This window comes from Bos javanicus, chromosome 5, assembly GCF_032452875.1.
Source record: "Bos javanicus breed banteng chromosome 5, ARS-OSU_banteng_1.0, whole genome shotgun sequence".
Lineage (NCBI taxonomy): Eukaryota > Metazoa > Chordata > Mammalia > Artiodactyla > Bovidae > Bos > Bos javanicus.
The window spans coordinates 58,091,360-58,097,151 of NC_083872.1; positions in this window are offsets into that span (position 1 = coordinate 58,091,360).

The following is a 5,792-nucleotide window of genomic DNA, read 5'->3' on the forward strand; positions in this document are numbered from 1 at the left end:
CACGTCCTGGCCTCAGGTTCTGCTCAGTTTATGTAAGCTGGGGATTCTGGTTGAGTGCCCCTGGAACACCCCCAGGGCTTTGTAAACTGTAACAGGCCTCTGCCCCAGATAGAAGCACAGAAACGAAAGTGTCTTAACTTTGGGAGGGGGGCGCGTCGGGGTCACAAAACTTCTCTGCTGGGCACTGGCCCAGGGGCTGCCCCAGCTCCACCAACTGCAGCCCTGTGTAAAGGACACTTTCCTGAAATAGTTCAGCCCTGCTTGACTCAGGAGTTGTCCCCAGACCTTTCCCCTAAGCGCCCCCACTGGACCGGGCAGTGGGTTTGACCAGCAGGGCAGAGGCAATGGACTTTGACAGAGCACCTGCCCCAACCAGGGACCTTGTTTAAACTCATCCTCCCCATCACTGGCCCTGGAAAAGGCTGTTTGTGAGATTTTAGATGATTGTCATTTCTCTCTTGTATAGTCCCCATGCACAGTGGCCAAAGGAAGTTTTCATTTAGAGAAAGAAAATCAACAACTTTTGATTATCAGCAAAACTGATCTGTGGTATTCTCTTTTATGGAATAGTTGAGTGGTATTTCATTTTATGGATTTACCACAAATTATTTATCCATTCAGTTGTTGATGAACATTTGGGTTGTGTCCAGTTTTTGTCTATTATGAACAGAACTGCTATGAACATTTTATACATGTCTTTGTGTGGATATATGCTTGCATTTCCCATGTGTAAATACCTGCATGTGGAATGGCTATGTATTCATTTATTTAAAATGTGTAATTATTCTTGGACATGAACTTGGGCAGACTCTGGGAGATGGTGAGGGACAGGGAAGCCTGGCGTGCTGTAATCCATGGGGTCATAGAGAGTTGGACTGAAGAGTTGGTAACTGAACAACAGCAACAACAAATATTCTTTTGTTTCGGCAATGTCATTTAATTTTTTTTTGGTTGTGGTAAAATACACATAACATAAAACTTACCATCTTCACCATTTTAAGTGTACAGTTCAATGGTGTTAAATCTATTAACACTGTTGTGTAGGCATCACCACATTCCTCCCCATAACCCTTTTTTTCTTGTAAAACTGAAACTCTGCACCCATTAAACAGTAACTTTCCATTCTCTCCTTGCCCTAGCCCCTGGCAAGCACCACTGTACTTTCTGTCTTTGTGATTTTGTGTGATTGCTCTAAGCACCTCACATAAGTGAAGTCATACAGTGTTTATATTCCCGTGACTGGCTTATTGCACTGAGCATAATGTTCTCAAGATTGTCTAGGTTGTAGCATATAGAAGAATTTTTTCCTTTTTAAGGCTGGATAATCTCTCTCTCTTTTTTATGGCTGCATACAACATGTGGGATCTTAGTTCTCTGACCAAAGATCGAACTTGTGCCTCCTGCAGTGGAAGTTCAGAGGCTTAACCCCTGGACTGCCATGGAAGTCTCTTATTTGGCAGTAGTTTATGGTTTCATTGTACATCTTTCACCTCCTTGATTAATTCTGAAATATTTTGTTCTTTTCTATTGTAAATGGATTTTTTCCATATTGTTTATGTTCATGTATAGAGATGCAACTGATTTTTGTGTATTGACTTTGTAACCTTCCAGTTCGCTGAATTTATTTATTAGTTTTAAAAGCTTTTGGGTGTGTGTGTGTGTGTAATCTTTAGGGTTTTCGACATAAAAGATCATATCATATGCAAACAAAGGTAATTTTACTTCTTTCTTTTCAATTTCATTGTTTTAAAATTTATTTTTCTTGCCTAATTGCTCTGACTAGAACTTATAGTGCTGTGTAGAATAGAAGTGGTGAAAACAGTTATCCTTTTGTTGTTCCTTACTTTCAAGGAGATTTCAGTCTTTTGCTATGAGTATGATGTTTGCAGTGGCCATTTTACTAGGATGTGTTAACGATATTTTAGAGGAACTGACATATCTTGTTCAAGAGTGTGTTGCGCGTGCTCTATTCACATCTTCTTTGGTCCTCTCAGCAGTATTTCAGATATATCAAACGTTTCTTAAGTTTATTTTATTTCTAGTTATTTTAGTTTTTGGTCAATATAAGGCATTGTTTTTCATTTGTATCTTCTAACTGGTTTCCATTTGCACACATCAGTTCAGTTCAGTTCAGTTGCTCAGTCGTGTCCGACTCTTCGTGCACATATATATATATATATATAATTTTGATTTCTGTTTATTTATTTTGTACCTAGTCATCTTACTAAATACTCTCATTGTTTATTTTATTTACTTATTTTTAAGAAGTCTTTATTGAATTTGTTACAATATTGCTTCTGTTTTATACTTTGGGTTTTTGGCCACGAGGTCTGTGGGATCTTAGCTCTCTGACCAGGGATTAAACCCACACTCCTTGCATTGGAAGGTGAAGTCTTAACCACTGGACTGTCAGGGAAATCCCTTTCATTATTCATAATAATTGTTTCTATTTAATTATTTGGACTTTCTGGGTCTAAAATGATCTGTGTAAATGATGATGATTTTACTTCTTCCTTTCCAATTTTTATATCTTTTATTTTCTCTTTTATTTACTTGCTTTAACTATGCCTTCAGAACAATGTTAAATAGTAGTCAGTCAGTCAGTCAGTTCAGTCGCTCAGAAGTATGGATACTAAATTCCTGACTTTGTTCTTTTTTTCCCCTTCTATTTGTAGTTTTTTAAAAAAAGATTTAATTGGAGGATAATTGCTTTACAATGTTGTTTTGGTTTCTGCCATACCTTTTTGTTGTTCTTGGAATTAATAGGAATAGTTCTAATACTTTCCCATAGGTTATACGTATTTTTCTCTCAGGCTTTCACCCACCCTTTTATACTTTGCTCTATATTTCTGGGATTAAAAGTCTGCAGGCTACATTTACCTGGCTTCCTTGCTTGTGAGTTCTGCCAATAGTAAGCATTCGAGGAGATCAGACTGTGGGAAGAAGAGGGCACCTCCTGTTTCCAGCTGGACAGTGTGGCTGTTGTTGGCAGTGGCAGTTCTGGAGCCGCAGTGGGGATGGGTGATTCAAGGCTCCATGAGCCTGAGCCAAAAGCTGTACTTTTTTCAGCAACTCTAGCTCTGCCGTCTTTGGCAAGTGGAGAACACGTTGTGACAGTATGGACAGCAGAACAGCAACAGGAACTGGTGGGATCCAGCGCAGGGGTGTTTGCAGCTTATGATCTCTGGGTACCATCCTTTCTTCCTTCTTCTTCTTCAACCTTCCTAACATCTCCATTTAAACCAGTTCTGTACATTACATTGCTTCTGTTTGAAATTGCTAGAGTGAAACTGCCTGACTGGACCTTGACTAATGCATCCATACAGAATCATGTGGACTTTGAGGTTGAGATAAAAGTACTTAATAGTGTTAAGTAAGTATTGAGATGAATATTTCATACCGAGTCCTCTGTCCTCAATCCTATTGTAACTTTTCTTCTATCCTTGCTCCCAGTTGATGAATTTACCTCATACTTTATGGGAGAAATGATCAGATGTAAACTTTATTTTCTATCACAAGACCTACAGATTTTCTGCATCTTCTCCCATCCTTCCTCCTTTATTACAATGGAGGCTGTGTTGTTCTGTCTAGGGTTAATCTCTCTGTTTAGGTCTCTATTATATCCCAACCTTTTTTTATTACTTACATAACAACTTTATTGAGATAATTCACAATTCACATACCATAAAATTTGCCCATTTCAGTTATGCAGTTCAGTGGTTTTAGTATGTTTAGAATTGAGCAAGCATCACAGCAGTCAATTTTAGAACATTTTCATCACCCCTAAAAGAAACTCTAGGCTTTCTAGCACTCACTCTGTTTTTGCCAACTTTCCCATTACCACCAAACTGCCTTCTGTTTCTATGGATTTACCTCTTCTGCACATTTCATGTAAATGGAATCGTTCTATTTGTAGCCTCTTGTGATGGGCTTCTTTCACATTGTATAATGTTTTCAATGTTCACTTAGTTGAAGCATGTATCAATGCTTCACCCTGTTTATGTCCAGACAACATTCCATTGTATGAGGTACTATAATTTGTTTACGCATTCATAGGTGATGTTCATTTGGGTTGTTTAGACTTTTTCTGTGTTATGAGCAATGCTACTATGAATTCTAATCTTAGTTTTATCTCTATCTCTATCACTTTAGGACTCTGTGATCCCATTCATTGTAGCATACCAGGCTCTTCTGTCCATGGAATTTTCCAGACAAGAGTACTAGAGTGGGTTGTCATTTCATTATCCAGGGGATCTTCCCTACCCAGGGATCAAACCCAGGTCTCCTGCATTGCAGGCAGATGCTTTACCATCTGAGCCACCAGGGAAGCCCATATCACTATGAATTCTAATGTTAGTTTTATCTCCTCTTTTTCCTAAATCATTTATCTCTATCTCTTCATGGATGTTTCAACATACCAACGTGCTCTAATATATGCCAGGTTAATAAAAACTCAGCTCTCTTGACTCCACACCACCTTTTAGCTACCACCTTGTTTTATAGATCGACTTCACAGTCATAATTCTTGAGTCACTGCTGCTACTGCTGCTGCTAAGTCACTTCAGTTGTGTCGGACTCTGTGCGACCCCATAGACGGCAGCCCACCAGGCTTCCTGGGATTCTCCAGGCAAGAATACTGGAGTGGGTTGCCATTTCCTTCTCCGAATCAAGTGAAAAGTGAAAGTGAAGTCGCTCAGTCGTATCCGACTCTTAGCGACCCCATGGACTGCGGCCTACCAGGCTCCTCCATCCATGGGATTTTCCAGGCAAGAGTACTCGTGTGGGGTGCCATTGCCTTTGAGTCACTGCTAATGTTATCTAAATTTTCTCACCTTTAATTCTTGCTTCCACGCCCTCTCACCCATTGCTCCAATAAAAACTGTTCTTATCATGGCTGTCGATGACCTTCACATTGCAAGATCCAGTGGCTATTCCCTGTTCTTATATTGTTTGACCCCTTAACTGCTTAAGTTGTCAACTACATCCTCCTTGAAATATTATCTTCTGTAGGCTGTCCCAACAACAGTCTTATTCTTCATTTTTTTTGGGCTGCATTTATGTTGACCAAATCTTGGCTCTCTGTGCACCAAAGCCAAACAGAAATACAGAGACAGAGTTATGGAGAAGAAAAGAGTGGCTTTATTAGTTTTCCAGGTAAAGGGGGAACACGATAGGATAACACCTCAAGAACCTGGTGAGTAGGGAAAGGTTATATAGTCAGGCAGGAGTATGTGATAAGCACCAAGGTAGTAACAGTCTTGTATTCTTTCTTCTGTAAAGTGTCAAAAAGGTGGGGTTGCTGACAAGATTAGGGTGTGTGCAGGGTCTTAGGTTACCAGTACAGGAGATAGCAAGAGAGGCAGTTCGATCCCTGGGTCAGGAAGATCCTCTGGAGTAGGAAATGGCAACTCAGTCCAGTATCCTGGCCTGAAAAATTCCATGGACAGGAAGGCCTGACAGATTACAGTCTATGGGGTCACAGAGAGTTGGACATGACTGAGCATGTATGCACTAGGGTCTTAGGTGGTCCAGTCTCCCAATCTTGATGAACCTCTCTGGTCCTTTAATCTTGCCTCAGGTGATTTCATTGCTGTTCCTCCTATGATTAGTGACTGTTCTGCTGTTGGGAACTGAGAAAAGGTCATGGAGGCTGAAGTCTTGCTTATAAGAAATGGGAGACAAAAAAGCCTCCATGCCCAGGAGTCCCACAGGGCTCTGCTCGGCATCACTTGGTTTTCATTTTGGTGCATGGGTGCTCTAGTTGTGGTGGTCAGGCTTAGTTGCCAGGTGGT